General features: G+C 40.0%; 1 protein-coding gene and 1 pseudogene across 4 annotated transcripts in view; both read right to left on the reverse strand.

Moving 5' to 3' along the window:
- The window catches only part of SPRY1 (sprouty RTK signaling antagonist 1), a 414,305-nt gene that overhangs the window by 325,758 nt on the left and 62,986 nt on the right, over nt 1-25,561 (reverse strand). The gene's annotated exons all lie outside the window — the stretch shown is intronic.
- On the reverse strand, nt 13,782-16,611 carry LOC106504731 (annotated as a pseudogene).

The raw sequence follows: 25,561 nt of genomic DNA on the forward strand, positions 1-25,561 counted from the left end.
GACCTATGGGCTACATGGAAGGACTTTACACTAAGGAAGTGGCACCACCAGATACTTGGTTTACGGAGCTCCCGTCACAGCAGTGAGCCAGAAGTCTGAAGCAGAGAAGAACAAGCTACGTGCTGTGAGATCAGTTGGAAGGGGATTGGCAGTTTTTCCAGGAGGAAGGGAGGAGAGCCTGAATTAAAGCAGGGCAGCAGGGAGGGAGGCAAGGAAGGCAGGAGGTATTTAGGGAGTAAATTCGATAGGCCTGAGTTACCACATCTCTAGCATTTTAATCTGAGCTACTATTCATCAGAAAAGGTACTACTATTCATCAGAAAAGAAAATCTAGGTGGGAGGTAGGTTTGGGAGCAAAAGGTAAGATAAATGCAATCTCAAACTCACTGAGTTTGAAAACTTTGTGGGCTATCCAAGGGGAGAGGTCCATTTACATACCTTGTTTTCATGCTTCGAGAGTCATCAATAATGAGCGGTAGTCATTTATACCCGATAGTCATTTAATTATAAACACATGATGAATTCTTACTACATTCTGAGCGCTGTTCTAGGCTCTGGAAAAAAAGCAAAAACCAAAACAGACAAGAGCCCTGCTCCAAACTGGCCCATATTCTAATGGTGTGAGTGGGACAGGAGGGGAGAAATGAACAATTACCAATTATATGTTAGTTATAACAGTATCTGTGAAGAGGAGTTCCCATTGTGACACAGCAGAAACACATCTGACTAGTATCCATGAGAATGCAGGTTCCATCCGAGGACTCACTCAGTGGGTCAAGGATCCAGCCATGCCATGAGCCGTGGTGTAGGTTGCAGACGGGGCTTGAATCCGTGTGGCTGTGGCTGTGGTGTAGGCCAGGAGCTGCAGCTCAGATTTGACCCCTAGCCTGGTAACTGCCATGCACCACAGATGTGGCCATAAAAAGCCAAAAAAAAGTATCTGTGAAGAAAGATAAGCTAAGAGACCAGAGAGTGACTGAGAGCAGGTAGAGGGTCAGGACAGGTAAGGTAAGCAAGATGGCCAGGGTACCAAATGTTAGGAAGCACACATTCTTAGGTGCTGACCCTGAGCCTGCCTCCTTAAATTGTGTGCCCTGGGCTCCTGGCTTGCCTTACCCTAGTCCTGACCCAAGTGGATACCTGCTATTTTCTATGGATAACCAGGGAAGATTCACTTGAAAGGTAACATTTAAGTAGAGAACTAAAGAAAGAAATAATCCAGGTATCCCCGTATCTGGGGTAAGAACCGTCTAAGCAGAGGAGTCTACCTGTGTAAAGGCCCTTAGGCAGGAGGACACATAGTGCGGTTAAGAAGAGTCTCCCAGAAACCTCACCAAGGAGAAAGTACAGAAGAGATGAGAACCAAAGATAGGACCCCTGAGAGAGAGCAATAAGGATGAGCAAAGGGGCAAAAAGCCTGCAAGAAGACCAGGAAGGAGAGGCCAGAGAGGCAGAAGAAAAGCCAGGAGAGAGTTCTGTCACTGAAGCCCGAAGCCCAGGAGGAGCGTCTCCAGACGAAGCAGTCAATACTGTCAAGTGCTGCAGAGGACAGCTCAGACACGGCACAAATCCTATACCACTAGCAGCTGGGAGTGTGTCTTGCCTTTGGGGAAAATAGCTTATAACTTGGAGAACTTTCCTAAACTAAGTCCACACCCAAATGGAAATGTTGGTGCACACTTCTAAACAATCCTCTGTCTGGCATGCAAGGTCACCATAAACACTTTCATTTTGGACAATCCCCAAGGGATGCAGCTGCAGCCAGTTCAATTTGAACACTTGTAACCCAGGTGTGAATGTCTTACAGGAACTGATTCATAACAAAAGTCTCTGAATTCATGTCCCAGTTGGCCAAATCCTCTCCCACAAATAGGGTCAGTTGTTGAAGTTGCCTTTCTTGACAGGATAAATACATAGTCTCATTCTCTGATCTTCAAGAGAGGCCCAGGTTGGTCCCATACAACACAGTCATGTTAGGAGTGTCCTCAGAATCCTGCACCTAATCGAATGTGGCTGCCTCCTATCTTGTTCCCCGGGTGGGATGAATGGGCATCATTTGTGAATCACAAAAGAGCATGAAGCCACAGGTTCAACTTAAACCAAAACTCTCTGCTGGATGGGGTAGTTTCCTTTTAAGAGCATTCCAGTGCTTTGGCGGAACTTGTGGCTTCACAGTTTTATCATTGAAATTCACTTACCAACCAAAGTAAAATGACAAATATCAGTGAGTATGTGGGGTTTCATGGTTTAATCAGAATCAGAGAGGGAGACCATCACTGCAATGAAGTCCAACAAGACTCATTACATAAAATCAAACAAAACAAAACAAAACAAACTTAATATGTTCAAGCTCACACCTGATAATACTCTATTCCATTTTTCACCATTTAGAAGGACAACCTATCAAATTTTAAAATTCCGAGCAAAGCTCTTTTAACTTCCGAGCTTTTTAAACAAATTGTTTACTGCACAATGCTTAAGCATGTAAAAACACTGACCCTCTCACCCCTGTGGTTTTAATTAATTTCTAACAAAAAACCTTAAACAGCTTAGACAGATTTTTCTTCAAAAAATATGAATTACATGCTAAACCTGCTGGTTGACACCTGATTCTGGCTCTTTCCTGCTCTGAAATGGCTGAGTGAAGTGGAAATGAAGCAGGAATTCATAGTCAAGGGTCAATTCAGGGACTTAGGGCTTGATATTTGGGTAAGAAACAGAAGATCCTGAAAGCCTCTTGGTGGTGGCCTCGGTAGAAATTAATTCACAGATCCAGGTGTTGTGTGTATGTTGTCTATGTTCTTAGAGAGAGCATGTCAGAACAACTTGAAGGCAGTGAGTCTGTAGCCACATGGCATGTAAGAGACAGTGCCTTTTAAGAAAAATAGAAATGGATTGTGAGCATTTCTCAGTCTGTTTGCATTAGAATTAGAGACCAAACAGACATTTGTCTCTATATAAATGTATTAACATGTTCAAGACTTAAACACCTCAAGATTAAAATACCTCAACAATCTATTTTCTAATATGTCAGCTTCATCCTACCTGCAAAACCACAAAACAATAATCTGCTTCCTGTGCTGAAATGGAAAATTCTCTGATTTTTTTTTTTTATCAGTTATCCATTCAAATGTTTTCCTTGAATTGATGTGTATTAACTGTGGCTAGAAGAGTCCAGCAGGACCATGACTGCCATGTTTTAAACAAAAGCTAGAACAGGAAAAATAGGTCATGTATGGACAGATGATTAACCTCATTTCAGAGGATCTGGGGTGTGTTCTGATGTTCCCAAGTGCAGCCCGCTGAAAATGGGAGTCCTTGATGTTGTCAGGACAATGAGAAAATCCATCTTGGGACATGTCAGCAAGCTCAAGGGCTTGGTGGATAGAATCTTACACTTTTCTAAGACTGCAAGTATATGTGTACATTTCCACAGGCTGATGTTGAACATACTCTAAATTACAGCTGTGGAAGCAAAAACACATGTATGGCCCCAGCCACAGCATCCTTCCGGCTGTGGAAACCCAACTGGGTCACCCTTCACCATACCTCACGGCCCAAGAGGCCACTGCAAAGCAGCCGAGAACACTCAGAAGAAGACCTTCTCTCCTCCCCCTAAGATGTTCGTGAAAGCATTCTGAGCCCTCTGAATTTGATGCTTAATGTGAGAGAAATAAAGGGAAGGGGCCCATGAAAAGAGACCTTGCAAAACTCAAACAAATTTCCCTCTGCTACTCTCTGCCTAAAGTCAGAAAACACCAAAAAGGTAGGAGGGGTCCTTTTACCGTAAAGATGCCTTACTAAACATAGCAGACTCACTTCCAGCGATTACATTAAAAAAAAAAAAAAAAAAAAAAAGCGGGCCACTGCGGCAGGGCTGACCAGACCCATTAGCATCTTCGGGTCTCTCCAAGACAATGCAACCCAGGGAATAGCAACAGTTAAAAGAGCTGGACTACCTTAAGTAAATGAAAAAGCGCATTTCCATATTTTTAAACAAAGGGGTTCGGCACCATCTGTCCCTGTCTGGGTGCCCCCTGCTCCACATTGAGAGGATTTGCAAGGGATTCAAGTGCACCTTATAGATTAAATAGTCACTCGGCTGCTTAAGCCCGGTTGCCCAGACAATGGCCGCGAGGAGCACCCCTTCCTCCTTCCTTCCTGTCGAGTGTTCTGCCTGACTACACAAACTCAATGCGCGCGGCTCCCCCGTTGCAAGAAGTGGACTTGACCGGAGCTAAAACCAACAAAGGCAGATTCTGGTGGGAGCTGCGGAAGCACCGGGCACTGAGTCAACAGGCGGGTTTCATTGAAATGCAAATGGCGCGGCCGTGGTCCCGGCGCGCCACCTCCCGCCCCTTAACTTCTCAACCCCCGCGCTCTGCGCCTGCCTGAATGGGCCCATTGACGCTTTTACCCGCCCCACCGCCGCGGCCCAGCCCGGGGCTGTCCGGCCGGGGACCCGCCCGCGGACACACTCGGGCCTCTCAAGCTTTTCTCTGGGCTTCCATTGCTGCACATCTTCATCAGTTCATCTGCATCATCATCGCTCTCCCTCCCGGGCTCAACAAGGTGTCCCTAGCCTTCAACTCAGGTCCACCCCTAACTGGCCAAGGAAACTCCACTGCTGCATTTAAAAAATAAGTTTCACTGTGGTGGTTACCTCCCCCACCCCACCCCCAAGTATTTACTCACTTAACGTTAAGTATGTACTCACTTAAATCCTGTTCTTTTTTATCCAGAAAGTCCCAGACTTAAAAGTTTCGGGTGCTAGATATTTTTTGGCTTGGAAGGAAATAGTTCTGCTCCCTAAATGCTGAAATAAAAACAAATCTCATTTGGCATTTGGTTACTGCCTCTCACCCCAGACCCCTGCCCCTGTTTTACTTTGACTAGATAATATTATCAGCTTGCTATTTTGTGCTTTCCTAAAGGTTGAAAAATAATGCCTGCACTGTTAAAACAGTACTTAAAATGAGGAGTAAAGGTAAGTTTTTCTTTACAGAAATTTTAAAAGGCTAATTCAATGTTTAAAGCAACTCTGAGTTACTAGCAATAATTTTAAAGTAAAACAATAGTACTTAAATATCACTTGAAAAGATGACCTTGCACTGGATACATATTTGGCTGCTATTTCAGACAGTTCCTGTAACAAAGAACAAACCTGTCTCCATATTGGATTATTCCTTCAGCTCCAATATTGGGCTCTGTTGCCTGTGCTTGGTCATGGTGACTCTGCACCTGAAATATAGAGGATTGTCTGTTCTCAAGGCACTGACCTTTAAAGTCATAACACTTTACCCTTCCTATGTAGGAAAAAAAAAATGTGCTATAGAAAGTAAAGATTCTCATTTGAGGTTTATAGCATTGTGATCACACCTACAGGGACAACTACAAGAACAAAGGAGTTTACATCAAGAAGTTTCCAACAACCACTTGCAAACTTGTGGTTCCCCTTGTGGCTCAGCGGTAACTAACCAGACTAGTATCCATGAGGAGGGGGGGTTCCATCCCTGGCCTGCTCAGTGGGTTAAGGAGCCAGCCTTGCTGTGAGCTCTGGTGTAGGTCACAGACTTGGCTCAGATTTGGTGCTGCTGTGGTTGTGGTGTAGGACAGCAGCTGTAGATCTGATTCCGTGCACCCCTAGCCTGGGACCTTCCATGCCGCAGTGCAGCCCTAAAAAAAGACAAAAAAGAAGTTGTTTGCAACAACCAGCCATACTCCCTGCCATTTTAGTATAAAAGAAGCCTGGATTCCAACTGGTTAAGATAATTCTTTGGGCCATTTTCTCGGCTTGTTTGCTTTCCAAATAAAATCCCTATTCCTTTCCCCAACATCTCATCTCTGGACTTAATTGGCCTGTCATGTGGTGAGCAGTATGATCCTGGACTTGGTAACATTAGGAAGTAAGGAACTGGCATAACAAATATAATGTAGTAAATATTTATTTTTAAATCCCTCAGTTCTGTAGTTTACCAGGCTGTAATCATATTTGAACATACAATAGATATATAATTCACAGATATAAGTACACATATTATTTTCCTAAAAAGAAATTAAAGGAATGTTTACACTCTACCATCTTTGATTTTGCCTGAGAACCTTTGAATTATTTGTTAAAGCAAAGTAGACTTTAATTCAAAAAGAAATTTCATAGTTGACATAATGTTAGAATATTTCATGCTCCTTAAAGAACAGGTCTTTCCATCTTTTGCTTTTTTGCCGTTGTTTTTGTTTTTCATAAAGCCTTCTTACCTACCTACCCAACACACAGAGACACACACTTTTTGGCCTATAATAAGAGACTGATAATTGTTGGATTGGATTGAGCTGCATTGAGTAGATTTAGATTTAAATTGAATTGACTTGGACCTACAGTACATTCAAACTTACACTAATGGCAGTAGTGTGATGGCATTTCTTCTGTGGTGTGTATCTGTTTGCCCATTGTCCATTTCTTTAGCATAAAAACAGCACCTAATTTTCAACCAGAGGACTACCCTCCCCTCCTCACAGCGCAAGTGATTCACATCCAGGGCTCCAAGGCCACAGCTAGTCCACAGGATACCTTTGTGCAAATTCAAATAATACATCCATTCCTCCAGGCAGAGGAAGCCCATGTTTGGCACCAAAAGTCCAGGCTTGCCCAGCAAATAACCAGGGCTGCAGTACCCCATAGGCTGGAAGCTCTGTATGGTTCACAGTTACACTCAATCTTTCCTGTTTGCAGCGGTACAACTCACTCATACTGGCAAATCAGCCTGTTCAACTTCTCAGGCCACAGTGACGCGTTTTAGAAAAAGGAGTATGAACCAAGTTGAACTCATGAAAGTTAGCCAGAGCACTTTAGCTGGAATTATTAGAAATGAGGCATTCTTTCTAGAGGAGCAATTAAATTGTGGCATGTAGACTTGGAGCTTCACTTGACTATCACCATCATCAATGAGGAAGAGTCAGCCAAAGGTACACAAGACAGGATCAGAGTGACAGCTTGTTAATCACATCATATGAGCACCTAGATTCAGCCATGTCTGAATCAGTCCCCTTTTTAGTTACGTTTAAAAGCCAATAAATTCTTTCTTTTGAATAAGCCAGCTTAATGATTTTGCTTGCATCCAAAAGCATCTTGACCAGAATGATTGCCACAGTGGGGAGAGGTAAATCTCACAACTGTTATTATGTAACTGAATTTATTTGAGGTTTTGATATCAGTGCAGTTCATAATTCTTTCAGTAACAGGTAAATCATTACAAAGCAACCTTATAAACAACCATTCCACTTCCCCTGCCTTTTCTTCTTCAGTATGTAATACATACTAAGATTAAATACATGAATGGATTTTTATTTTCTTTGAGGATTTGAAAACTTTTGTCTTAGCAGTGGCCCTTGTTTCGTACAGTTAGAGAACTAAATGGGGGTTTAGGTGGGAAGGTTGAAAACTACCCGAGGAGCTAATCCTCTTAACATGTTTGATTATAAGTAAAAGATGTGTGACACGTTGAAATTGATTTTTAAAAATCTTTTCACACCTATTAAGAAGTTTAATAAATTTACTAACTACACCAGTAAATAAAAGAGCAGGTCTTATTATGAGAAATTAGAAAACAATAATCACTGGATAACAAATCACTGGACTTCACTAAGAAAAAGTTATGCCAAATCAAATGGATTTTTTGTTTGATAACCAATGAAGCAATTTGTTATTCTTTCCCAGAAATACTCAAGTAGATTATGGAAGACAAATTGTGTCACGGGGTAGTGGATAAAAGCATGCCTTGCAGTGAAAAGTTAGACTAGTTTCAAGGTTCCTTTTAACTTTCATCTCCTGATTTTATGATTCTAACATTCTAGATATAGCAGATAGGAACTTGTCCTAAATTATGACTATCTTATCATCAATTTAAGATATTACATCATCCCTTCCCATTTATCATTCATTCATGATCATCATTACATTACTTTGAATTGTGTTTATTTGAATCTGAAAAAAAAATTAAATCTTGTTTTTCAAAGAAGCATAACCACCTGAATTATTTCCAATTTTTGCCCAAAGCTAAGTTCCTGTTGCTGTTCTTAATTTTTTTATGTATGTATGTATGTCTTTGTATTTTTAGGGCCACACCCAAGGCATATGGAGATTTCCAGGCTAGGGGTTGAACTGGAGCTGTAGCCACTGGCCTATACCACAGCCACAGCAATGCCAAATCCATGCCTCATTTGCAAACTACACCACAGCTCATAGCAGCGCCAGATCCTTAATCCACTGAGCAAGGCCAGGGATTGAACCTTCGTCTTCATGGATCCTAGTCAGATTTGTTTCTGCTGAGCCACGATGGGAACACCCTGTTCTCATTTTAAAATATAAGAACAGAGGATTTAGATATGAATGAAAATGAAAAGAACTGCAGTTCATTTTTTCTAGTTCCTGTTCTTTGTTATTCTTGGCTGTACCATTGTCATACTTTAGAAGACTGGGAAAAAAATGCCATTAGTTCTTTGTTTTGTAAATATTGACTTCTTTTCTTTCCCTGCTATAGCATTTTTATATCTGCTATTTTTATATCATAATTCTAGTACCTTATTGATAGTTCCCCTCTTCCTTTAACATCCTTAGCCTTTATGAAGAAATGACCCACAGCTGATTCAGCCACCTTGACTCCCATGTGACCTCTCTATGCTATCTGCCGAGTTTAATCAAATGGAGAAAAGGGCCAGAGGTTTGATGGTTCCTTTGACAAGTGTGAACAACTATAAATTGAGCACTTAAGCATTTATATAACCTCTGTATAGCTGGACTTCCTGTGCTATGGAGTCCAGAAGCGGAACTGCAGACTCCCTTGCAGTTTAGGGGTCCTCATGAGATCTAACTTCTGCCAAGCGGAGATACCACTCAAAACTCAAAGGCGAGGGTAAACAATGTGAGCAGTGCACATGAAGGGGGAAATCAGATCTTTTGGAAAGCAGAAATATCCAATTCTTCCCAGGACAACTACGGCAGAGTTTCTGGAGTATAGTTCCTATGGTTTTAGGTTCCAAATGAAAGAAGGTAATACCAGGAGTGTTTTCTTCAAAACATGTCTGTGTAGGAGTTAGGCATTTCTCAAGGCTTCTCTGTTCCTTGCTATGTAACCAGCAGATCACCCAAGCCTCATTCTCTGGCTTTCCGAAGCTGATTAAGAGTGACTTAAACTGATTAGAGTGACTTCTGATGCATAAAGTAATTGGTAACAGAGGTGGTTTTCAGGTGAGGGGAGAAGAAATCTGAGATTGGTTTTCTGACTTGGCTAGATTTTAAGACACTGAAGATCTGATTATGATCAGAGGATGGGGCACAGAACTGAAAGTTTCCTAAACATTTACCTGCAGACCCCTGGATGCCACCCTGATCTTGCCACTCTTCTATACTTGCAACCACCTTGCTTTTGACTTGTTCAGCATCACCGCTTAAACTCTGTTATTTTAGATCTGTCATCTTCATTGCTCTCAGAGAATCCAATTCTATAAAGCCACCTCCTCTCATGAACCTCCCCTTTAGAAAAAAGACATCACTAAGGTGATGGTAGTGCCCCCTTAGCAGTGTATACCTAATTGCTTTGCTAACATAATGTCCTATAGGCTCTCTCATGGGACATACATACTAGTGATGTTCAGCTTTATGTGTCAGCAGTCCCCACGTATTCAGTCAGACACTAATCTTAGATGTTGGATGTTCATTGAATGCAAGAAGAGAGCCACAGGCCAGAACATGGCCAGGAGGCTACTACTTTGGGCCAGCAATGTGAATAAGGGTCTCTACCTCCAGGTGGAAATAGCCAGTATGAGGTTGGGTTGAAGGAGGGGGAAAAAAGATAATAAAAATAGCTGGAAACATCTGGATGGACTAAAAAAAATTCCACTAACTGGCAGATACCTGTTTGGCTCAACTGGGGGTCAAGGTCTATCCCAGATACTAATAACCATTAGTCTACATCACACATATCTAGAAATTGGATGTATATACTACCGATACAGTTTCAGAATCTCAGATCATCAAATTAACATACAAATTGCCCCCAAGCCTTTAAATCCCTGGAAATTCTGGCAGGGGAAATGAAAACTCTGTGGAGAAATACACCCCAACTCAAGATGTACCGCATTCACACAGATAAAGCCCTACTTAAAATCATCTTATCCAATTCACAACTACAAAGTAGTTAAGGAATCTACCATATTTGGGAGTCAGCAAACACAACAGACAACAGAATTAAACAAGATTAAAATAATGGAAAACTTAAAGACACTATTAAATAAATATTTTAAACTGGTTAAAGACATAGAAGGAATAGGAACATTAGAAGAACAAAATTCTATGAAAACCTACTCAGAATTCAACAGAGAGAAAGAGATTTTACAATACGAGAGTTTAAGGAACATAGAATAAGAATGCAAAAACTCATCATAGTATTTTCAGAAATATGAGAGGAGGAGAGAAAGGTAAAATTTGAAGATATTGTAGCTAAGCCTTTTCCAGAATGGATCAATGATATGAATTGTCAGATTCAGAAAGTATGGTGCATGCTGAACACAGGAAATAAATACAAATGAAATCTAAATAAAGGGAGATCATTAAAACAGGCAGAGATTAAACACCTGATGGGGAATGGCAGACATATCAGACTTCTTAACAAAAAAATCAGCTGACAGTGGAATATAATTTCAACATGCTGAGAGAAAAGACCAGATATTTCAGGATTCTATTCCCAACCAAATTTTTCTTCAGTAGTAGGGACGAGTGGTTAAGGATTCAACATTATAACTGCAGTGGCTTGGGTCCCTGCTGTGGTGTGGGTTTAGTCCCTGGCCTAGGAACTTCCACATGCTGTGGGCCTGGCATAAAACAAAAAAAAAGAGTAAGGATGAAGTAGATATTTCCAGACACACAAAAAAAAAATGTTTTCTATTAGTCTAATTGAAAAACTTCTAAAATATGTACTTCAGAAAGAAGAGATTGAAACTCAGAAGGAAAAAATAAGATGCAAGAGATAGTTTTATGCCAGGAAACAGTAAACATTTGCAAATCAAAAATATTTTGTATGTAAGACTAAAAATCAAGATGGAACTAAAATGCTACATGACAATAACTTTTAAAGTAAAAGTAGACTTTTCAAGGATTTTATATACACATACACATGCATTTAAATGCCTATAAACACAAGTATATATTCGAACATATATGTATGTATGTATGTATGCATCTACGCAGGTACATAGAAGGCATCACTCCAAACCGGAATTGGTAGAGAGTTAGGGGAAAAGTTCAGTCAAGTAAAAAAGCAAGAAATGAAGGGGCAGAGGAAAGAAGGAAAAGGAAAGAAAAATGTGTGGTTAATAAAAGGTACCAAATAATATGCAGAAATAAAGGCAAATATGCCAACAATCACATTGATGTGTATAATTTAAACTAATCTCAGTTAAAAGACAGATTTTTCAGATTAAACAAAGAGACCAAGTTATATGTTGATTCCAACAGACATACCTATAATTTAAAGACATGAATATTTAAACTAATGTGATGGACAAGATATACTAAGTAAATATTCATCCAAAGACAAAAGGAATTTTTAGAGATAGATACCATATAATAGTTAAGTGAAATTTTGCCTACAAAATATAATAATTTTAAGCTTGTATATAGTTAATAAAATAGCCACAAAATGTGTAAAACAAAAATTTATAGTATTACAAAAAGAAATTGACAAAACCACCCCACATTTACACCTCTCTGAACCTGGCAGATTAAGGATACACAGATTGATCAATAAGGATGGGAACAGTGGTCACTGCACATGGGCTGGAGGGATTTTTTTAAGGTGGAATGTTCTAAATCTAACTTCATGACATTTGCACAACTTTGTACATTTACTAAAAATCATTACATTGTACAATTTTAAATGGGTGAATTTTATGGTATGTAAACTATACCTCCATAAAGCTATTAAAAACAAATCTATAAGGATATAGAAAATTTTACTGAATCAAGCACAAATGGAATATTTAAAAAATTTGGCTTCCCATGGAACCACAAAGTAAATCTCCACTGATAAGAAAGATTTGACATCTGGTAGACCCTGTTTGCTGAAGAAATAAAAATAGAAGAAGAAAAAAGTAATTTTTAAAATTCATGTTTAAAATAGTTCTAAATCATGGGCTTAAGAAGAAATTACAGTGCAAATTAGAAAACACCATTGACCCTTGAAAAGGGCACCAACACCTACTCTGTGAAAATCCTTAACTTTTGACTCCCCCAAAACTTAACTAGTAATCACTACTATTGATCAGAAGCCTTATTAATAACATAATCAATTAATACATATTTTGTATGTCTCAAGTGTTATACACTGTTTTCTTATAATAATAAAACTAGAGAAAAGAAAATGTTATGAAGAAACTCATAAGGAAGAGAAAATACATTTACGGTACTATAATGTATTTATCCGTATAGTAAGTTACCTCATCTGTTTGCAAGATGAATTATCTGTAGGACCTACATCAATATTGCCTTATATTATACAAAACACTGTAGACATTATATGTATTACTAATACTAGACATCAAAAATGAAAAGATAATATGAAAAGGCAATTCATATTTATTTGCAGTATGCCTAGTGTAATCAATACAGTTGCTTCACAGTAGCCTAGCCTATACTTTAATGAATAAATCATAAAAGTTTTATGGTAACCGTATTATAGTCATATTCATAATTGAGTATTAGAAATATTAGATTAAGAAAACACAAGTAAATTTTAATAGGTGTGATGATAGGATGATATGCAGTTTCTCTAATTACTGTAGGGGGTGAGAAGGGAGAGGGATCATAGAAAGGAAAGGATAAATTGTCATGGTTTGCAGATGATATGACTATACAGAAAATGTAAGAGAATTTGTACACTATTAAACTGATATAGAATACACTATTAGAACTATATATATATATAGTGGCAAAGCTACTTGTAACAGTGTATAAAAATCAGTTGCATCCCAATACACCAATGATAAATAGTAAAGAAATGTAATTTTTTGAAACATGATTTAAGAGACTGGAATAAATGTTACAAAAGATGGCAAGACATATGAAAAAAATTGAAAACTATTGAAAGACAAAATAAGACTTGATTTTTAAAATACCTATATTTATATATATATATATATGAAATAAACCCAAAATGTTATATATATATAATTTTTATAAATGGGAATCCCAATATCAGAAATGTATTTTCTCCATATTTAAACACCATGCAATGCAAATTCAAAAGTCACACAAATTCTTTTTTCTCAAAATATATGCATTTAAATTGTTAGATGACCCTGAAGTCCACATGGAAAAGATCCAACAGAAACATTTTTTGCTTAAACAACAAGCATTATCAAGATCACATCTGATTGCAAAGTAGCAAAAATCATCCACAATGGTTTAAATCAATTGGGTATTATTGGTATCACATAACAAAAGTATATCTACCTCTAAAGAGAAAAGATGAAAATATGCTAACCAAGCATTTGCATCTGGATCTCCTGACAGTTACTTCTTTAAAAAAAAAAAAAAAAAATCCACACTTTTATTTACAGTTAGTTCATTTTTTTTTTAATTTATTTATTATCTTTTTTGTCTTTTTAGGGCCCTACCCATGGTATATGGAGGTTCCCAGACTAGGGGTCTAATCGGAGCTACAGCTGCCGGCCTACACCAGAGCCACAGCAATGCCAGATCCAACCCGCATCTGTGACCTACACCCCAGCTCACGGCAACGCCAGATCCTTAACCCACTGAGTAAGGCCAGGGATTGAACCGCAACCTCATGGTTCCTAGTCAGATTTGTTTCCACTGCTCCACGACGGGAACTCGTATTTTCAGTTAGTTTAAATCCTTGAAGGGTACAGCATCACACAAATTCTGTGTCCAGTGGCTTTAGCAGAAAGGTTGCTTCAGAATTTGGCAGGAACCATGCCACTGTTTCCATGAGCACTGTTTCCATTCCGCAGATTACTCTGGTTTTGTTAGGTTTTCCACCAGGAGTTACTGTGTTGTTCTTTACTTTGTACACATAAGCACATCTTTTGCCTAAATAGAATTCAGTTTCATCTCAAGCATAATCACCTTCAGTTTTAAGAAAAGCTATGTGCTTCTTCTGGTCTGGAGACCCCAGTGAGAGCCAGCAAAAATGGCCTTGGACCAAAACCTTCCTGATTTATTTGTCCTGTTAGAAAGCCTGTTCCTAGCAGGCCTCTACAGACTCCAAAATGGCTAAAAGTGCTATTTCTTAATCAAAATTAATAAACTAACATTATGATTACACATCCATCTCTATGAACTTGTAGAAGAGCCAGCTTCTACAGAAAGGACACATTTGCAGTACAGTGATAAAGTCAAGTTTCTGATCCTACAAGTTCAGATCATTATGAATTCATGAAAGTAAATCCCGTCTTATAAAGCCACTTGCCAGACAATGACCCAACCTTCTTCAGGTAGCACCTTTTCTAGTTTGTCACATTTGAAGCCTTCTATCATCTGAAATGATTTCCCTTTGTGCCAATTCCATGTTTATTCACTATCTGATTGGAAATTCAGCTTCTCATATTAATCTTTATAAAGTAAGATAATTTCTCCATCCCATGTGATACTTTCCAATCAGAATTACCTACCATGAATTCGACATTGTTCTAAAGCAGAAGGAGGGTGGGTCTTTACACACAATTCAGAAAAAAAGAATCTACTAGATAACTAAGTGATCACTGCCACACTAGGGTATGATGTAGATTTCACAACAGCATATGGCACTAGCTTTGCCTAGTATAGCACCCAATAAACATTTTGATTGATTGGTTGTCACAGCAAATAAAATAAAAACATAGCAAGCCATAATTTTCAAATATTAAAATTCCCCAGAAATGTTTCTTTACCATGTTACTTTCATTACATACCTAGAAGAGACAAATGAAGTCAAGCCAAATTAATAGGTTAAATGGCTCAACATGTTTGAAAAGAGGCAGACTGTGCGTGATACAAGAACCTGTTCAGGTAACCGTTGCTCTTGGGTCTAAGCTGATCTTTTTCAAAATAATTATTAGCACATTTAACAGGACACTGAGAGGTAGTTAAATGCACTTTGGTCTGCAGTGAGGAGAAGGATGTGGGAGAGGGAATAAGTTCTTTTTTTTTTTTTTTCTCTTTTCACAGTCAAAAAATCAAAGAAAACTTTGGTTTAACGCTCTGGGGCACCACACTGCTGGTTTACAGGGAGCTCCTATGCTTCTCTATCCGGAGCATCTTTCTCTTTGTGTTGCTGGCACAGACTTTCTTCCTTAAAGGCACTACATAAATCACTACTGGAGAAATAATTCATAGTGGCACAGGAGGAAGGGGATGGGTGGGAAAGAACACTCCTTCATAGATCACAATGAGAAGTCCTACATTTTTAGCAGAATTTATGGAGACGGAAGCATGAGGCAGCTGGGTAGGAATATGAAACATATTGTCCCAAGCAAATTTCCCATCTTCACGCTGTGGCTGAGATCCATCTGTTATCATCGGAGGCAACACAGGCTGGGGCAAAATGTGTTGTTAATCGTTTGGGGAGGTTGGGAAGCAGAAAAGGAAATGGTGAGCCACAGAAAGGCTGCTAGAATTAGCTGCCTTCTAACGAGCTGCATTTAACAATCTGTTTACAAATAGAAGCCAAATTTGCAACTTACTCTCCCCAATCAATCCTAGGTACGAAGATTGTTTCTTTTCTTTCTTTCTTTTTTTTTTTTTTTTTTTTTTTTTTTTTTTTTTGGCCATTCCCACAGCATGTAGAAGTTCCCAGGCCAGGGATCAAACCCTTGCTATAGCGGTGACCAAAGCCATAGCAGTGACAATGCCGGATCCTTAAGCCACTGAGCCACCAGGGAATTCCAAATCCTTCTTTTAACCAGAAATATAGGTATCTGAAAACTTGCTACACTTAGTTTGGCTTTTATTGAGCACCTCTATTTGCAACACTTTTAGAAAGTATAGATTAGTTTTAAGTTATTGGTGATACCCAACAGAATTACCATCATGAATTAAAATGCATTATTATTCAGAAATGTTAAATGTCTACTCTATAAGCAGAACCAGCTTGATATCTTAATGATGCATTGACTGAAAAGTGAACTCTCTTATATAAAAATCAAGTATTTTCTCTATGTGACTGGTTTCTTTTTATACAAAAGGACAGCTAATCTGCAATAATATTAAAACCCAACATCATTTGAAATAGAAATTTTCAAAAATAGTGGTAATTTTTATATGAGTGTTATAAGGGCCCACATCTTGAAACTTAACTTTAAACTTAAGAATATAAGCCACAATATTCAAGTGATTAATTTTAACTCTCAGGAACATTTTATTGTATTTTCTTGAAGTTTTTGACTCAAATTTTCCACCTCTGGCATTTCCCAGTGCACTTTGGCCCCAATGTCTGCCAGATCCACCAGATTGCTCACAGATAATGCCAAGGGTGCAGCAGTAGCAACAGTATCAAAAAAATAGTAATTTTTTGAAAGATTGCCCAAGTCGAGGGCAGAATGACCCTTCCCTTTGGGCATTATGGAACAGGCTTCTCCAGGCAGGATATCGGGAACATCAGGGTGTTAGAAGCATGGAGACATATGGCTCTGAGAGCCTAGACTTCTCTGGCGTTTGCACCAGCCTCTTTCCTTCAGGAGCTGCTCTTTTGCCCACAGACGGCTCTCGTTTTCCTCACTTCTTGTCCCAGGCTACACTGGCGTCCACCAGGCTTCGCATGTGTACAGTTCAGAGCCCCTCACTGAGCACCCCTGGGACAGCCAAATCTCCATGGATGTGTGATGCCCATGCGTCCACTTTCTTTCATCTTCATTATCCTACAGCAAGGCCCAGCCCTGGCAGGCGATGGAAAGGGGAAAGGGATCCGAACAGTTAGTGAGCCCCTGGGTGTTCCCGAGATGCTAGAGTTTAAAGAGCTCCAGAGGTGCAGCAAGTCACCTGATTCCAGATGAGAAGACTCTGGGTGACATGAGTCTCAGATTCCTCTTCTCTCGTGATCAAGGCCAACTCTAGCAGCAGTCGTGAGTAGTAACTGCCATCTCATGCATGAAGCCCCCAAGCACAGGGACCACACTGCTGGAGGACACTAGCACAGACTGAGCAATAAATGCTTTGGGGGGAAAGAGCCTAGCTCTGCCACTTACCAACTGTGACTTGGACAAAAGCCCTTGGGGTGTCTGATGGATCCGGACATTCATGCTGCTTCCTTGTGGGTTGCACAAGGCAAGTGAGAATACCTATGCGAGGGTGCCTTGTGAATGGTACACCCCTAAACAAAAGAACAGCTGGTGTTAAGTCACTCCCTTACCTGCTAAGCTTGCTTTGGTGAATTGGAAATCTTATAAGGCCACAGAATTAGAAGGATTGCAAAGCACTTTGGGTAGAATAATGATTATCAGATAACTTCTATTCAAGTATGATGCCTTAAACCAGTTTATATTGAAAACCTCTAAGACAAATCAAATCATAATCTATCAGCATTGTTATCAAAAAAGGAAATGGGCAGGGGGACGAAAGGCCACACCAAATACAAGAAGTTGCACATGCTTTATTTAAACTCCTTGACTGGGGGCAGGAAGTGTGTGAATGTAGCTCCGCCATATTCCTGAGCAACAGTGGCCCCCAAATTCTACTAGTTAAAACTCCTACCTTGCAATTCCAGAACCACATAATGTCCCTTATGCTTTAAAAACATATACATTTGACACACACCCAATTTAAGAATACATTGTAGAGATTGTTCAATCATAACATTTGGCTGCTGCTGCTTTTTTTTTTTTTTTTTTTAACAATTAGATAGAATTACAAGAGGAAGAAGGAATGTCATTATGAAATCTAGGTGTATGGGCGGGCCAGAGAAGGACCGCAGGCAAACAGTAAGCTTTGCTATCAGGCGGTATTGAAACAGGTGTCAGGTTTCTGAGTGTGGAAAGGAAAGAAGTTTCAATTGGACTCTGTTCAACAGGACATGAGCCCGGAAGGACTGCTTGAGTCTTATGATAGAAAAAGAAGTTATATAAGTTGAACAAATGTTCCTCTCTTTCAGAATGTCTTATACAAGTTGCACAAACTGTCAGCCGCCCAGGGGAAATAGCCACTGGTGAAAATGTTTGTCCAACGCTCAGCTGATAGGCACCGATTGCAACATTCTCCCTGGTATTTATTACCCTGGCCCTGCCCCCAGTGCACAAACACACAACCACACAGCAGTCATCCTAAAAGCCAACCACATCAAAGTGGAGTCCACACTACCTTCTGCCCTTCTGAGTTCCCACCAGCAGGTCAGGTCAGGCGGCTGCGGGTGTGGGAGGTGTGCCTCTTCCTCGTTCCTCCCTGGGCCATACCTGTTCTGGACAGAAACAAGGCCTCCATCTCCTCGGCGGGTCATCTGATAAAAGCCACATTGTTCAAAGCCACACTAAGCAGAGCGTTGCAGGTTGTACCACACGAATAGCTCAGCCACAGAAAGACAGCTCCCACGACCTAATCTCCCCTACACCTAGTTCTGTGATCCTTCAGAACTTTTGCCAGGGAGGAAATTCCCTTGGGCTGAAGGGATGGAAGGAGTGAGAGAGAGAAAGAGTAAAAATCTTTTCAAATCACTTGATCCGTGTAACTAGTACCCTCAGCTAAGAACTGGATCTTCATTCACTCACGATCACTTCTGCTTAGGCTTCAAGTGAAAGCTGAATTTTTCCTGGCTTACAAGACTGGCATATTCTGACATTCCATGTTATGAAACGTCAGAAAGGATAGCACATTTCCCTCCCTAGTGCTGTCCAGGGGCTGTTGGCACAAGTGTTATTTAAAGGTTGGGTTAATTAGGTGAATGCAGACAACTCCACCAGTGGGATGTTAATGGAGGGCTTGTTTATCTAATTCTTATCTCCTTTTTCAAAGAAGCTACTGTTCTGTCCTGTGCCTCTGAGGGAAATGGGCCACGTGAAGGGAATAACGACATTGATAATAAACCACCTGCACTGACCGTTTGCAGGGGCCAGGGGCGGCTCACAGGCCCTGCATTGCTGAGGTTGCTGTGCGCTCACGGCAACCCGCTGGTCCCCGCGCTTCCTTCCTGTGAACGTCCCGCAGCTGCCGGGTGACACACACTCCTTCCCCCAGCAGCCATCTCTCCTCGGCTGGCATCTGTGGCCATTGTTCGCAGCGACTTCCACGGCCGTTTCTTGGCGTCACAGGATGTCGTGCCCCTGCTGCTACGGCAAGGGCTTCACAGCCATACGGAGTCTACGCTTTGCTATTTTTATAAATCGACACAGATGTGCCTTTCTGGGAGTTGTTTTTCAGGGAATTTGTGCCTCCTTTCTTCTCCTGGGCTGTCCTCACATAGACCGTCATTCATTTTCCAGCCACATCTAGTGCCCCCTGATGAAGGGATTTTTGAACTAGTAGCTAACTGCTGCAGGGCAACACTTCATAGAGGTAGTGCCTGCGTGCGTGCGTGCGTGCGTGTGTGTGTGTGTGTGTGTGTTTTCTCCAAGTGACGCTACAGTATATAAAAAGCACATGCTTTGGTTTTTGTTTTTTTCGTTTTGTTTTTGTTTTCGATTTTTTGTCTTTTTAGGGCTGCACTTGCGGCCTATGTAGTTTCCCAGGCTAGGGGTCTAATCAGAGCTATAGCTGGTGGCCTATGCCAGAGCTACAGCAATGCCAGATCCAAGCCACGTCTTTGACCTACACCACAGCTCACGGCAACGCTGGATCCTTAACCCACTGAGCAAGGCCAGGGATTGAACCTGCAACCTCATGGTTCCTAGTCGGATTTGTTTCTGCTTTGCCATGACAGGAACTCCAAACACAAGCTTTGGAATCAAACAGACCTGGGTTAGGATCCCAGCTCTATTGCTGGGTTTCTCTGGACCCTTAGAAAAATTATTTCATTTCCTTAAGCCTCAGTTTCCTTACTGGTAAAATGAGAATAATGATAGCGACCTTAAATAGATGTAAAAACTTTGTAAATTTTGTATAATCCAGAATTATTGTCATTTGAAAAATAATAGTACTATTATTGCTCTTTCTTCAGCCTTTCACCTTGTAAATATCCTCCTCATCATTTATTTAGGAGTATGCTGTTATATGACCTAGCTCTTCCATGCTTAAATGGATTCCCCAGGGGAACTTGCACTTACTTGTACAAGGAGAACTTTCCTGAATGTCTTTGAAGCATTGTCTGTATTGGTTTTTAGGAGCTGAATTACATGCCCCCAAATTCATATGCTAAAGTCCTAACTCCCAGCATCTCAGAATGTGACTGTATTTGGAGAAAGGGTCTTTAAAGAGGAAGTTAAGTTAAAATAAGGTCATTAGTGTGGGCCTTAATCCTGTATGACTGGTATTCTCTTAAGAAAAAGAGATTAGGGGAGTTCCCATCTTGGCACAGCACAAACAAATCCAACTAGGAACCATGACGTTGCGAGTTCGATCTCTGGCCTTACTCAGTGGGTTAAGGATCTGGCATTGCTGTGAGCTGTGGTGGAGGTCGCAGATGTGGCTCAGGTGTAGGCCGGCAGCTACCACCCGGATTAGACCCCTAGCCTGGGAACCTCAATATGCCACAGGCGCAGCCCTAAAAAGACAAAAAGACAGAAAAAAAAAAGAGAGATAGAGATTAGGAATCAGACACACACACACACACACACACACACACACACACACACACACACAAAGGGGAAGGACCTGGGGGGAGCTGCACAGGGAGGAGAAGACAGCCATCTACAAGCCAAAGAGAGTAGCCTTCGAAGAAACCAGCCCTGCCAACGCCTTTGTCTTGAACCTCTAGTCTCCACAGTTGTGAGAAAATAAATTTCTGATGTTTAAGCCACTCAGTCCATGGTACTTTGCATGGCATCTTTAACAAATTAATACAGTTGTATCTTAACTGGATTAATCATGATCCTTGGTTCATGACATACGTCCAGCTTATATTTATTTATTTTTAATAACATAATAAATATCTGTTGAATCCGTCTCCCAAAACGAAAATAAAACTAGGTAATAACATCTCTAATCACGTATTCCCCCCACCAACCTTACCCTGGTCTCCTAAGTGTCCATCAATCCAAAAGTAAGTAAATTACGGAATATTTATATAGTGGAATACTACACATCAGTGAAAGGAAATGAATTAAAGATATAATTATCAAGATGCATAAATCTCAAACACATATTACCTACCCCTGGGGAAAGATGGCAGTTGGGGATAGGGTTGGGGTGAAGACAGAAAGGCTTTCAGTTGCACTTGTAATGCTCTATTTCTTAAGCAGAATGCTAGAATGCCAACAAATATTGTATTACTATGCTTTTCTGTATGCTTAATTCGTTCATAAAAGCAAGTTTTATAAAATAATTTATAAAGTATTTTTTGGGCAGCTTTAGTATCATCCTCAGTTATTAAAGATAGGGACCCCATCATTCACTGCCATCCTCACCACTAAGTCCCCCGTCTGAACAATGTGGAGAAACCTGAGCTCTGGTATCTGTGATGTCCCTGACCTTGAACTTCACCATGACCTTCCTGGTGGATCCAGAACCAGGCTGATCTAGAAGTCTTATTTCAAATCCTTCTAGTTGGCCCATAGTTTGCTATTTGCCCTGGAGGGCAGCTGTAGGTAACTGTGCGAACCTCAGGGTTCTATGTAGCCACCAGGACAGACACATGGCAAAATAAATAGTTTATTGTTTTAAGAGTTTTCAACTCATGGCAAACCAAGTCCGCAAAAAGTAAATTCTAACTGAAAGCTTTAATGATATACCCAAAATGCTAATATTAATATGACAGATCAAGCTAAGAAAGAACCAATTGAGCTTTTATTCTTTAAATAACAAAACAAAACTTACATTGTATAGCAGCAAGAACTCAGAGAGAACAGAGATAGAATCCAGCCTAATATAGACTCGCTGTTTGGCAAATTATCTCTAAGCTGTGTGAATCACAATGTCCTTTTCTTAATAAAGGAACAATGATTGCTACTCAGCAGGGGTGCTGCAGAATTGTTCCAGGTGAGACACGTAAAGCACATTGCACAGAGTTGCCACGTGGCATCTTTCCAGCAAATATAAATCCATACCTTGAACCCTCAGAGAGTTAAATTATACAAGATAAACAAGAAATTCAAAAGAAACCAGATTATTATTACTGCAACTACTCCTGAGGGCCCCTTAAAGCCTTCAACATCCCAGCAAAGGAGGGAAATAAATGTGAAGGAGTAAGAAAGGACAGGGGTTCACAACAAATATATGAATTTCCTTTTACCACAGATTCCTAAGCCTTCTTAAGGTATAGGCTATCAATGAGTTTATAGCACTGAAGCAGATTCAGGGGAGAAAGGAACACTTACAAAACAGTAAAATGCTAAATAATGAGGAAAATATTATAATAAAGATATTTAATCTGATAAAAGAGAAAGAAAAAAAATGTCAAAAAATGTTCTTATAGTTGTGAAGACCAGAGCAAATAGATGTTGATTTAAATTAAATCAAAGAGGAGTTCCCATTGTGGCTCAGTGGAAAAGAACCCGACTACATCTGTGAGAACTCAGGTTTGATCCCTCGCCCTGCTCAGTGGGTTAGGGATCACGCATTGCCATGAGCTGTAGTGTAGGTTGCAGACATGGATTTGGTGTTGCTATGGCTGTGGCTACAATTTGACCCCTAGCCTGGGAACTTCCATATGCTGCAGGTACAGCCCTAAAAAAAGAAAAATAATAATAATAAATCAAAGAGATTTCAGTTAAACTTAAGAAAATCTTGACCATCAGAGTTAAAACCCACTACAAATAGTTATGGAATTTCCATCCCTGGAGATCTTCAAATGTAATATTATTTATCCTGGATATTTTGGAGTATTCTTTGCTAAACAAATAAATAAATAAATCCTTTTAAAATTCTATGATTAAAAAATATTTATTTAAAGATGTAGATATATCTGCATTGCACGGGTTTATGGGTAGCTGTATATGACATAACATTTTAAAATGTTACTTTGAATCTTCATCAAAATTCTAATGCTAAACAATTTTTAGATCTGAACTTTTTTAAAAATCAATATTGTACCAAAAGCATTTCCCATGTTGTTTAATAGTCTCTGAAAATATAATGGTCCCTCATTATTTATTTGGTTGTTTCAGATTTTTCTTTACTATAAACAACGCTTTGTCTATTGCCCTCCAGAAAATGTACCAAACTACAATCTAACCTGAGTTAGCAGTTCACTTCACCCTCAGTTGCTCTGAGACCAGCAAGCAAAACCTCTTTGTCCTTATGTTTAGAAAGAAAACAGTACCCCGTTGCTTTTTTTTTTTTTTTTTTTTCTCTTTTTACGGCCACACCTGTGGCACATGAAAGTTTCCTGGCCAGAGATCGAATCAGAGCTGCAGCTGAGGCTTATATCACAACCAAGGCAACACCAGATCTACGACCTATGCCAAAGCCCAATCCTTAACCGACTGAGTGAGGCCAGGGATCTAACCCACATCCTCACAAAGACACATCCAAACCAAAATGGGAATTCTTCCCATTGCTATTTTAATATGCATAACTTTGACAACCGGTGAGGTGAAAAACTTTTTTAAGCAGCTCATTCACAACACCTGCTTTACCCTAAAAGACTTAAATAAAGCCAGCCTTTTAAAGAGTCCTTTACTGATCAGTCTCTGCAGGGACTCTTAGGCAATTAGTCTTAATCCAAACCCAGTTGTCAGAAATCAAAGTTAGGCGGTAATTTACGAAGATTCAGCCCTCTTCTTCCTAGGTCTGATACCAGTTACTCACACCAGGTTTTCAGTTCTCCTTAGAAATATGAAAATCCCGGAAGTAGGGGAAAGGGGAGCTGAATTCTAAAACAGACCCATTTTCACGGTGAGGCTGCATATCTTCCCTGAAACAATGGAAAGATAATTTGATGAGAGGTCCTTAGGTACTTTGGCATTAGAAGTCCTTAATCTTACTCAATTGCAAACATTATGCAATATATATATATTCAATTACAGAACTCCTTTATTCATAAAAGAATGAGCTTAGCCTTTAGAGAACCATTGATAGGATCACAAGGAAAACATATGCAAATTGCTAGCCATTCTCCTTACCCTCTAACACCTCTATGAGAGTTCCAAAAGCGTGGTATTTTTCCTTGGTATCAGTAAATTGAAATGATCATGTTTAATTTAAAATATTTAATATTTTATTTATTAATATTTTAAGACAATGAGGGCACCAGTAAAAATAACCTAGAGAGAACACTACTTTTATTAGAACAACATACTTAAAAAATAATTTTAAAAAGTCCAAATCCTAAATGGAGTGCACATTTTAATAATAGGAAGCTGTTTTTTCTATTACCTTATAATTATTACACTTTAGACACCAAACATGGGCTTTAATCAGCAAAGTTCTGCCATTATTTTGGTCACTCATCCTTAAATAACAGGGTAAGGAGTTTTTCTCTCCTCTTCCTCAATATAAAAACTAGACGAGCTTTCAGCCATAGTGGAATAAGTAGAACCAAAATAGCCCTTCCTCTCTCCAAAACAATTATAAAAATTGAACAAAATAAATGTTTCCAGGAAATGGTTAACAGGCGGTAAAAAAACAGTAATCTCTGAGAGAATTCAAAATTTCCTCCCTGAGGTGAAGAGAAAGAGTCCAAGAAGAGTGTGGTATTTTGGCTACGCTGAGTGTGCAGATATCAGAGAGTCAGGGAAGCTAGAGTGGCTGGGATTTTCAGGCGAAGGCAACTAGAGAGGAGGGATCTGTGCAGAATGAGGGCTCTGGAAGTCTGTGTGGGTGACTCCAATGAGTCTGTGTTTGAAGGTTGTGTGGTCCACACACAGGATGAGTGAGTGACCTCACTCAAGGCTTCCAGATACCAGCTGCTAAAACAGAGAACATAAAGATACTAGCAGTTGAAAAGTTGATGGGAGATGTTAAAGCCTCCTACTAGAATGGAGAGAGCTAATTAACACCCTATGAACACCCTTGGAATTCATCTGAGGCAATGGGAGTTCCTGTCTTAGTAGGACCTACTATAAACTGGCCCTAGCCAACATAAAATTTAGCCCAGGCAAGATCTATAGGGAAGACAGAGTGTAGGGATTCAGTTTCACCAAATTAGAAGCGCTTCACGTGTACTTTAAGCTTTCCAAAGATACAAATGCAAGGTAATTGGCCAACACTGAACTGCCGGCAAACTCAAGAATTAACATTCTTGGAATCCCATTGTGACTTAGCATGTAACAAACCCAACTAGTATCCATGAGGATGTGGGTTTGATCCCTTGCCTCATTCGGTGGGTTAAAGGATCCAGCATTGCCCTGAGCTGTGATGTAGGTCACAGAGGTGGCTCGGATCCTGCATTGCTGTGGCTGTGGCATAGGCCAGCAGCTGCAGCTCTAATTCGACCCATAGCCTGGGAACTTCCATATGCCACATGTGCAGCCCTAAAAAGCAAAAAAAACA

The sequence above is a fragment of the Sus scrofa genome, chromosome 8 (genome assembly GCF_000003025.6).
Source record: "Sus scrofa isolate TJ Tabasco breed Duroc chromosome 8, Sscrofa11.1, whole genome shotgun sequence".
NCBI lineage: Eukaryota > Metazoa > Chordata > Mammalia > Artiodactyla > Suidae > Sus > Sus scrofa.